The sequence below is a fragment of the Arachis hypogaea genome, chromosome 16 (assembly GCF_003086295.3).
Source record: "Arachis hypogaea cultivar Tifrunner chromosome 16, arahy.Tifrunner.gnm2.J5K5, whole genome shotgun sequence".
Classification (NCBI taxonomy): Eukaryota; Viridiplantae; Streptophyta; class Magnoliopsida; order Fabales; family Fabaceae; genus Arachis; species Arachis hypogaea.
Genome location: NC_092051.1, coordinates 80,625,914 through 80,636,155, shown reverse-complemented (window position 1 = coordinate 80,636,155; position 10,242 = coordinate 80,625,914).

Here is a 10,242-nt window from a genome sequence, read left to right as displayed (position 1 = left end):
ACTAGGATTTGAAGATCAAACTAATTAGTCACTTGACCTTTCTTTGCTTTAAGTAGAGGCTAACTAAGTGGAATTAAGATTCAATCTTCATCATCATTGATAAGGATAACTAGGATAGGACTTCTAATTTCTCATACCTTGCCAAAATTCTATTTTACAGTCATTTATTTATTTTACAGTCTTTTACTTATTTTAATTGCAATTTAAATTACTTGTTCCTCATCTTCAAAACTCCACTTTACAATCTCTGTAACCAATAATAAGAACAAACTTCCCTATAGTTCATTGAGAAGACGACCCGAGGTTAAATACTTCGGTTATCAATTTTTAAGGGGTTTGTTACTTGTGACAACCAAAACGTTTGTAAGAAAGGTTGATTGCTTGGTTTAGTAACTATACTTGCAATGAGAGTTTACTATAACCTCTAAACCATCAATCTTCCGTCTCTTTCATTGGGCATCAAATTGAGCAGTGCGGTCTTTATTTCAAAGTCTGTAGCCACCGCTGGATGATGCGCTTGAAACGGTTGCATTGTAAAATCAGGGGCTCCAGCCTCCTGGATAGTAACTCTCCTAGGTTCTGCCATGTCACCTACACGTAAATCAACCAAATCAGTAGAACGGGGGCTGGTTTCTTCCTCAAATGACGTTTCAGATCCGCCTTCAGAGAGGACTAGCCAACGCCGAGCTTGCCTTATTCGTGAAATACTTCTTTCAATCTCAGGATCGAATACTGGCAAGCTTGGATCAGGAAGTGAACGCTTCATCTAGCGAAAGAAACAAGCAGCTCATAGTAGCAAGATAAAATAAAATGCAAATAACTAAATTCCAATTAATAACTTTAGCACTCTATTGTAACTCCCCGGCAACGACACCAAAAATTGACGTGGCCGAAATTGGCGAATCAAGAATTGTTATAAGATATGCGTTGCAAGTATAGTTCTTAACCAACCAGAATTCTGCTTATCAATTTAGAAGGTTGTCACAAGAATTAAAATTAAAATACTGGGAGAATGAATCCCAGGTCGTCTCCCAACGAGTTGCAGAAAGGTGTGCTATTTTATTAATCAGATGTTTTCAAAATCGTTTGAATTGAATAAACAGGAAATTAAATTAGAGAAATTAAATAATTTATATAAAAGCCTTGACTGGGAGTAGATTAGTTGGAAGCCCTATTCTTATTGAAGTACTCTCAAGATTAATTGATAATTGAAGGTTGTTCTGTTTAGTTATCCCTTACTAGGTAAGGGAAAGTCAAACAAGTTGGAATGTTGTTTCTATTCACAAGTTCCAATCCGCTCAATGGAAAAGGATTAGTGTCAGTGACTAGAGAGCATTCCAACAATAAATCCAATTACAATTTTTCTTTTAAGCATCCCAACTCAAGGGTTCCTTTCAATCAACTCCCCATCAAGTTAGGGAACTACTCACTCATTGTGAATGTAAAACTCATAACATAGGAAAGGGAATTAAAGAAAGACATGATAAATAAAAATCAAAGGAATCAATTAAAATAAAAGTAATTCTTGTATTAATAAATTCTAAAATAATCCAATAGTAAAATTGAGTAAATTAAAGGACATGGAAGAGTAAAGCCAAGTAAAGAAAACGAACTAGAATGACGAAGTCTTGATGAAGTAATAACCCTTCTCAATATCCCAATGCCAAGAGCAATAGAAATAAAAATCCTAAGAACTATGAACGTGTAGAGAGAGAACCTAGAGGAGGAGTAAAACTAGATCTAAAAACTAAAATTGTGTAGAATGAATGTTGTTATTAGTTTTTGCATGTTCTCTGGCTCTAGTCTGCTTTTCCGGGCTGAAAACTGGGTCAAAACAGGGCCCAAAATCGCCCCCAGTGAATTCTGCAGATTATGCATCAAGGTCAGAGCAATGAAAGATGGATGGAGCCAAGAGGATCTGATTAACCCTTTGGGCAACAACACCCTTCAAGATATCATGGACAAAGACCATTCTACAATGCATACCAAGCCAATAGATACAGTGGACAACCTTGTAGTCACCAACAAGCCCCACCCTGTGCTTATAGACCATCCTCTCAACATAACTTCGAACCACCACACTCACAAGCTCCTTTTCACCATTCACCACCGTTTGATCCTCATTTACCCTAATTCCAATCCAATTACTCCCAAACACCACCACTTCCCCATGTACCACGTCCAATTTTATCACCCCGAGAATCAGAGGTTCGCCTCAAGGAAACAGTAGATAAACTTCAAACAACCCTTCATCAACTGGAGCAAGCTGTAAGTCAATTATCTTCTAGGCGTTCGAACATTCAAGGACCTCCCACAGAACAGGGCATGACTTCGTACTGGAACAAGTAGAGGAAGCTGTCATTGTAAACGAAGTAGAGTTGGTTGAAGACTTAGGAGACACTGAACTTCCATGGGAATCCAGAGTTATGGAGAATTCTGTCAAAAACGTTACAATTGATGCTAAGGAGGATAGTACACAACTCCCAAAGCAAGTCTTTTATGAAGAACTAGACGGAATAATCCAAGAAGCAAGTTTCCTTGTTGATGATAATCTCAAGTCAAGTTCTCCCAGTGATGCACTTGCATCAGCAAGTGAATTCTCTGAGATCAAAGAATCTTCCCCAAGTGATTACGAAGATGATGCGGAGGTAGATTTCTCTCAACCTCCCGTTTATGACTTAAGTGACGAGGAAGACATAGAAGGATTTGATCAGGACATGGATGCAATTGAAGAAGTCTACAAGGAAGTGAAGAAATTCACCGAAGAGCACAAGGGAGTAGAACTTACAGAACCACTGGAAACACCTATCCCAAGGCTATTACCACCCAATACAAGCTTCAAGTGGGTACAATCCTTAACCTTTAGCTTTATTTTCCCACTTGAATATGGTTTGCTTGAAACAGATGCCCAGCTTAGAGCTCTCTGCGGCTTTAAGAGTAAGAGGGAAATGGCTCGTACTCAAAGCTGGTGCACAAGGTTCAATAAGGTTCCACGCTTCAACTCGAAGTGCACGAATTGGCATCATGATCAATCGAATGAATCGAGGAAAACGTTTGGCCACCATGGTGAGAATCTACTTTCTAAACCCCCCGAATGGAAAAATATAGATCAAGACGAAGGCAGATTGATGAGAGAGGCTTTTGCGTGGTCTAGAAATTTGCGGATAAATCCTCGTTGCAAGTATAGTTTCTAAACATTCAAAAGTCCTTTCATACAAACGTTTTGGTTGTCACAAGTAACAAACCCCTAAATAAATTGATAACCGAAGTATTCAAACCTCGGGTCGTCTTCTCATGGAACTGCAGGGAAGTATGTTCTTATTATTGGTTATGGAAATTGTAAATTGGGGTTTTGAGAATGAGGAGTGAATAGTTTAATTAGCAAATAAAGTAAATAAAGAACAAGTAAATTTAAATCGCAAGTAAAATAAATAAATGACTGTAAATAAACTTTTGGCAAGGTATGAGAAATTAGAGGTCTTATCCTAGCTATCCTTATCAATGATGATGAGAATTGAATCTTAATTCCACTTTGTTAACCTTTACTAAGATAAAGGAAGGTCAAGGGATTAATTGGTTTGATCTTCGAATCCTATTTATTTCCTAAGAAAAGATTGGGATTATTGAAGTTCATCTAATTAACAAGATAACAATTATCATTCATGTTTGAGTTTGATAACTCCTGAGTTACTGATTTCTTAACCAAGACCAAAAGGGGAAAATTAAATCTACTGGAATAAAAATGTCTTCAGTTGGGAATAACAATAATGTAAATAAGAGAAAGCAATATTAAACTAAAATACCTCAAATAACATTAATTCAAAAGAGTAATCTGTAACATGAATGTAGCATAGGCCAAATAGGCAACATAACTAATATAAGCATTAAAGTATCTAAAAGTAAGAGATAAATATAAAGTAAAAGAACATTGAACCTGGGATCGAGAGCCACTCCTAAAACTAAGAGAAATCCTAAATCCTAATCCTAAGAGAGAAGAGAGAGGAGAGAACCTCTCTCTAAACTAAATCTAAATCCTAAAATTGTGAATATGAAAGCCTGTTCATAAATGGATGCATTCCCCCACTTTATAGCCTCCAATCTGTGCTTTCTGGGCCGAAAACTAGGTCAGAAACAGCCCAGAAATTGCTGGTTGCGAAATCTGCCACGCTGGTTTTTCGTCACTGCAATGTGTCCGCGTGGAGCACGCGTTCCCGTCACCTAGCGTCAGGGAAACTTTGGCATATTATATATAAAATAGAAGCTCCGGACGTTAGATTTCCAACGCAACTGGAACCGCGTCGTTTGGACCTCTGTAGCTAAAGTTATAGCCGTTTGAGTGCGAAGAGGTTAGGCTGGACAGCTTAGCAATTTCTCCAACTTCTTGTATTCCTTCCACTTTTGCATGCTTCCTTTCCATCCTCTGAGCCATTCCTGACCTGTAATCTCTGAAATTACTTAACACACATATCAAGGCATCTGATGGTGATAAGGAGAAATTAATTTTTGGTAATTAAAAGGCTCGGGAAGCAAGTTTCCAATTATAGAATAAAATTAGGAAGGAAATATAAAACCATGCAAATATTATGAATAAGTGGGTAAAGAGTTGATAAAATCCACTCAATTGAGCACAAGATAAACCATAAAATAGTGGTTTATCAACCTCCCCACACTTAAACACTAGCATGTCCTCATGCTAAGCTCAAGAGAAGCTATAAAGATGAAGAGGAATGGTAAAATATATGAAATGCAACCTATGAATGCAACTACATGCTAAATACTTTTACTTACTTGGTTAAGAGTAAATAAGTTCTTCAATACAAAAGTAATTCAAATTCCACTAATTCAAATCATACAATAAAAAGCAAATAAACTTGTAAGAAGATAGCTCATGAAAGCAGGGAACATAGAATTAAGCACTGAACCCTCACTGGTAGTGTATATCACTCTAGTCTCTCAAGTGTATAGGGTAATTCACTCTACTCTTCTCTAGTCATGCTTTCTAAACTTTGTTCTTCATCTAACCAATCAACAAATATTTAGTATATCAATGCAAACATCATGAGGTCTTTTCAAGGTTGTAATGGGGCTAAGGTAAGGGTATAAGGATATATGTATGGCCAAGTGTGCTTTATAAAGTGAATCCTTGATTAGTCTAAGATCTCACCTAACATATACATACTTTATATAATTTTAAAATACTTTACCTAGCTACCCAATTTTTCCCACTTTTTATGTTACATGCTCATGCCTTAATTTTAATTTTTATCCCATGTGCATTGTTTTTTTTTTTTTTTTTTTGCATTTGGGGAATTCTTTTGTATCCCCTTATTTGGGTATTGAAATAAAATATAATTTTTTAATGCGCATGGTAATTTAATTGCTTTGATTTCACATGAGCATGCTTCCCAAAATTTTATTTTGAAACATTTTTATTCTTTTTTAACTTTCTACCTTCGTTTCTATCATCCATGTTCCCATAAGGTTCCCCACACTTAAACAATTACACAATCTCTATCTTAAGCTAATCAAAGATTCAATTGGGGTATTTAATTTGTTTTTCTGCTTAATGCTAGTGATGTGGTAAAATATAGAATAAATGGGATTAAAATGCTCAAGGTGGCAAACAAAGGTGATTGAAAGGGTAGGCTTATTTGGGATAAGTAAGCTAAAATCAAACAATGGCCTCAATCATATGCAAGCATGTAAATATACTAAATATTGGACATATAGAGTGGAACAAAGCAAAGATTGCAATCATAGAGAAGAAAATACACAAGAATAATGTTTGTAATTCCAATGGCCTCCGGGATCCCAAACAAGGCATGTAAAGCCCTTGAGCAGTTTTAAACAGGTTCTCAGGCTTCCAGTGTGATGAATGTCAGAACAGGCTCCAGGATCCCAAACTTCGCTTTTACACCCGTCTTTGTGTTGATCATCATGATTCCATCCGGGTGGTTCAGCTTTAGAATTCTTGGTGAAGCGTCCAAACAACTTCCTAGGCCCATTCAATTGAGCTTTACACTAACCTTTGCGTTTAAACTTAAAGCTTCCAACCATAATGAACCTTGCAGGACAATTCTTACTATTGACCATCTTCCTCTTACTCTTAATGCCACAAAGAGCTCTAAGTTGACCATCCGTCTCTAGTAGCCCATATTCAAGTGGAATTAGAAAGCTAAGGGATATGAATTTTACCCACTTGAATGTTGTGAAGGATGATGGCAACTTAGGGGGAGGGGTCTCCAATAACTTTGGCAAGGTGATTTCAAGCTTCACTCCCTTGTGCTCTTTGACAACTTCCACCTCTTTGCAAGCTTCTTCAATTTCAACCTCTTCCTCTTGGTAGTTTTCTTCCAATTCAATCTCTTCTTCATTACTTACCAAGGGCATGGGAGGTAATGCTTTTTCTTCTTTAATTTCCATCTCTTGATCAACCTCTTCAAAGTCTTTAGCCATGATATGCCTTGGAGGTTGTACACCCTCCTCAACATCAATTTCAAACGTCTTTGAAGGAGGCTCTATAACTTGAGTTTCCCATGGAGGTTCCGCATCTCCTAAGTCTTCAACCACTTCTTCCTCTTCAATAATTACAGCTTCCTCCACTGGTTTCAGTACAAAGTCATGCTCCGTACTGTCCATTGGAGTTTCTAGTATCTCCTTCATGCTACGTTCTTCATTAGATTGTCCACATGAAGCCATGGGGTTTCTTGAGTGTCCGAACGTCGGGAAGCTAATTGATTTATTACTTGATTCAATTGGTGAAGTGTGGCATGAAGTTTTGCACATGTTTCCGTGAGACGCTCTGTTGAGTCTTGAGGTGATGGATATGGACATGGTACATAGGGAAGTGGTGGTTCTTGATATGGTTCATATGGCTCATAAGGTGGTTGGTATGGTGGATAAGGGTTAGGATCATATGAGGGTGTTTGGTGGTAAGGGGCTTGTGAGTATGGTGGTCCAAAGCTATGTTGAGAAGAGGGTTTATAGGCATACGGTGGTGGTTGTTGATAGTCCATTAGAGGTGGTTGTTGCCATGAGGGTTGATCAAATCCTTGTGGCTCCTCCCATCTTTGATTGTTCCAACCTTGATGCCTGTTCTCCTTGTAATTTTCTCATCCTGCAACATAATTGTAACCAGACTCATAGCCAAAGGGGTGAGAGTTCATAGTAGCAAATAAAAATTGAAAATAAAAAAAAATTTAAATTAAAAGGTTATTTAAATTTTGAAAATTGAAAATTAAATTTTGAAATTTGAAATTTGAAATTTTGAATTTTAAATTTTTGAAATTTGAATTTTAAAATTTGAAAATTGAAATTTGAAAGTTAAATATTGAACTTTGAAATTTGATTTTGAAATAAGATAAGATAAGATTTTGAAAAAAGATATGATTTTTGAAAAATATTTAAATTTTGAAATTTAAAATTTTGAAATTTGAATTTTGAATTTTAAATTTTTGAATTTAATGAGAAAAGAGAAAAACAATAAAATGACACCAAACTTAAAATTTTTTTTATCAAAACGAAGAAAAAAACCAAGAACAACTTGAAGGTCAAGATGAACACGAAGAATAACTTGAAGATCAAGATGAACACCGAGAAAAAGTTTTTTGAAAAAAAAAATTTTTTATATAATTAAATAAAAACCAATAACCTCTTAATTTATGAAAAAAAAGAAAAAATAAAAACAAAAATAAAAACAAATAAACAAGCAAAAAGAAAATATTTACAATAACCAATAATAAGGCACACGTTTGCAATTCCCCGGCAACGGCGCCATTTTGATGAGAGGCTTTTGCGTGGTCTAGAAATTTGCGGATAAATCCTCATTGCAAGTAGAGTTTCTAAACCTTCAAAAGTTCTTTCATACAAACGTTTTGGTTGTCACAAGTAACAAACCCCTAAATAAATTGATAACCGAAGTATTCAAACTTCGGGTCGTCTTCTCAAGGAACTGCAGGGAAGTATGTTCTTATTATTGGTTACGGAGATTGTAAATTGGGGTTTTGAGAATGAGGAGTGAATAGTTTAATTAGCAAACAAAGTAAATGAAGAACAAGTAAATTTAAATGGCAAGTAAAATAAATAAATGACTGTAAATAAACTTTTGGCAAGGTATGAGAAATTAGAGGTCCTATCCTAGCTATCCTTATCAATGATGATGAGAATTGAATCTTAATTCCACTTTGTTAACCTTTACTAAGATAAAGGAAGGTCAAGGGATTAATTGGTTTGATCTTCGAATCCTATTTATTTCCTAAGAAAAGATTGGGATTATTGAAGTTCATTTAATTAACAAGATAACAATTATCATTCATGTTTGAGTTTGATAACTCCTGAGTTACTGATTTCTTAACCAAGATGATAGAAGGATTGTCGCGTCGGTATAGAATTTCACAATTGAAATCTCGTTGCAAGTATAGTTCTACACCAACAAACAAATCTCCCAATCAAAAATTTTGGGTTGTCACAAGCTCAACCCCCAATGAAAATTTACCGGAGTATTTTGGACTCCGGGTCGTCTCCCTAGGAACCAACGGAGTGAATGTGTATTGGCTATAGAGGGGAAAAAAGGGGTTTTGTTTATGAGATGGCAAGGAAATAAGTAAATTGAGCGAGTAAGTAAAGAAAGCAAATTAAAGAACTCTTGGCTAAGAATTGGGTATTTAAGATCACAATCCTAGTTAATACCAATTATCAACAATTATGAGAGGCCAACCCATTAAGTCTACTTCTCGAAGCCTTAAGTACGTAACATTTACTCCTAGACTGGAAGTATGTCAAATAGGCCTAATCACATCCACCCATAAGTCCTAACCTCCCCACCAATTGGTTTAGTAGTGGATAGCGTCAATGGGCTTCAAATTGATCACACAGGGTTCTCAAATTACCAATTCCATGGTATCCAAAACTCAAGATCACTTAAGTCCCTTGGCCTAGACCAAGAGTTGACAAAACTACTCAAGAACTGAAGAAAACATTTCATCAAACACCTAGAGTGCAATAAAAATTGACATCATAACTTGCAAGGATACTAAAATCTACAACTATTAATTGTAAGAAAAGTAAATTCACAACTCAAATCAACATCAATTAAAGGGACATCAACATTAAAATTGCATTAAATGTAAACAGATCCAACATAAGTGCATGAATGTAAAAGAGAGCATAAAAGTAAAATTAACACTACAAATCATGAGAATCAAGGAGTAGAAGTAAGAGATCATAAAAGAAATGAGATGAGAACATGTAATTAAACCTAAATCTAGAAGAGATTAACCTAACCTAATTCTAGAGAGAAGAGGGAGCTTCTCTCTCTAGAAACTAACCTACATAATGCTATACCTACAACTAATTGCTCCCCCTTTGCTTGGACTTCAATTCTGCATGAAATACACTCAGAAACAAGTTGGATTTGGGCTTGGGCAGCTCAGAAATCGCCCCCAGGGTTTTGCCATTAAGTGGGCCAAGTACGAGTGTTGGCGCGTGTGCGCCATGTGCGCGTGCGCGTTGATGCATGGAAAACTTGTCTCTCAACAAATTCCCCTTCGGCAAGTGTACCGAATTTGTCGTCAAGTAAAAACTCACAATAGAGTGAGGTCGAATCCCACATGGATTGATTGATCAAGCAACTTTAATTAGAAGAATGTTCTAGTTGAGCGAATCCAGAATTTGGGTTGAGAGTTGCAGAAAATAAAATGGCGGAATGTAAATAACAGAAAAGTAAATGCTAGAATTAAAGGACTGGAAGTAAATGACTGAAAATAAATTGCAGAATTGTAAATGGGAATGGGGGATTTGCTCATAAAAGTAAATGGCAGAAATTAAAGAGAATGGGTAAGATCAGAGATGGGGAGTTCATTGGGCTTAGGAGATGTTGCAATTCTCTGGATCAAGTTCATTTTCATCTCTTCCTCAATAAATGCACTCATTGATCTCCTTGGCAATCTTAATTGATTGAATTACAATTTCTTGCAATTCAATCTCTCAAATCTTGATCAATAGCCAATTCCTTGGTCAATTGCTCATGAGAAGAGATGAAGTATGGTCACTGATTATACCACATGCATTTCCCAAATCAAGTATTGAGAGGGTTATAGTCACATACCCATCCAAACCCAATTTGGTCCAGCATGAGAAAGCATTTCTAGCTTGATCTCTTCATTCCTCTTTCAAGGTTCAGAAGAGATCCAAGTTTGAATAGCTTCTTTTCCAAGATAACTACTCAATTGGATGAAGATCAAA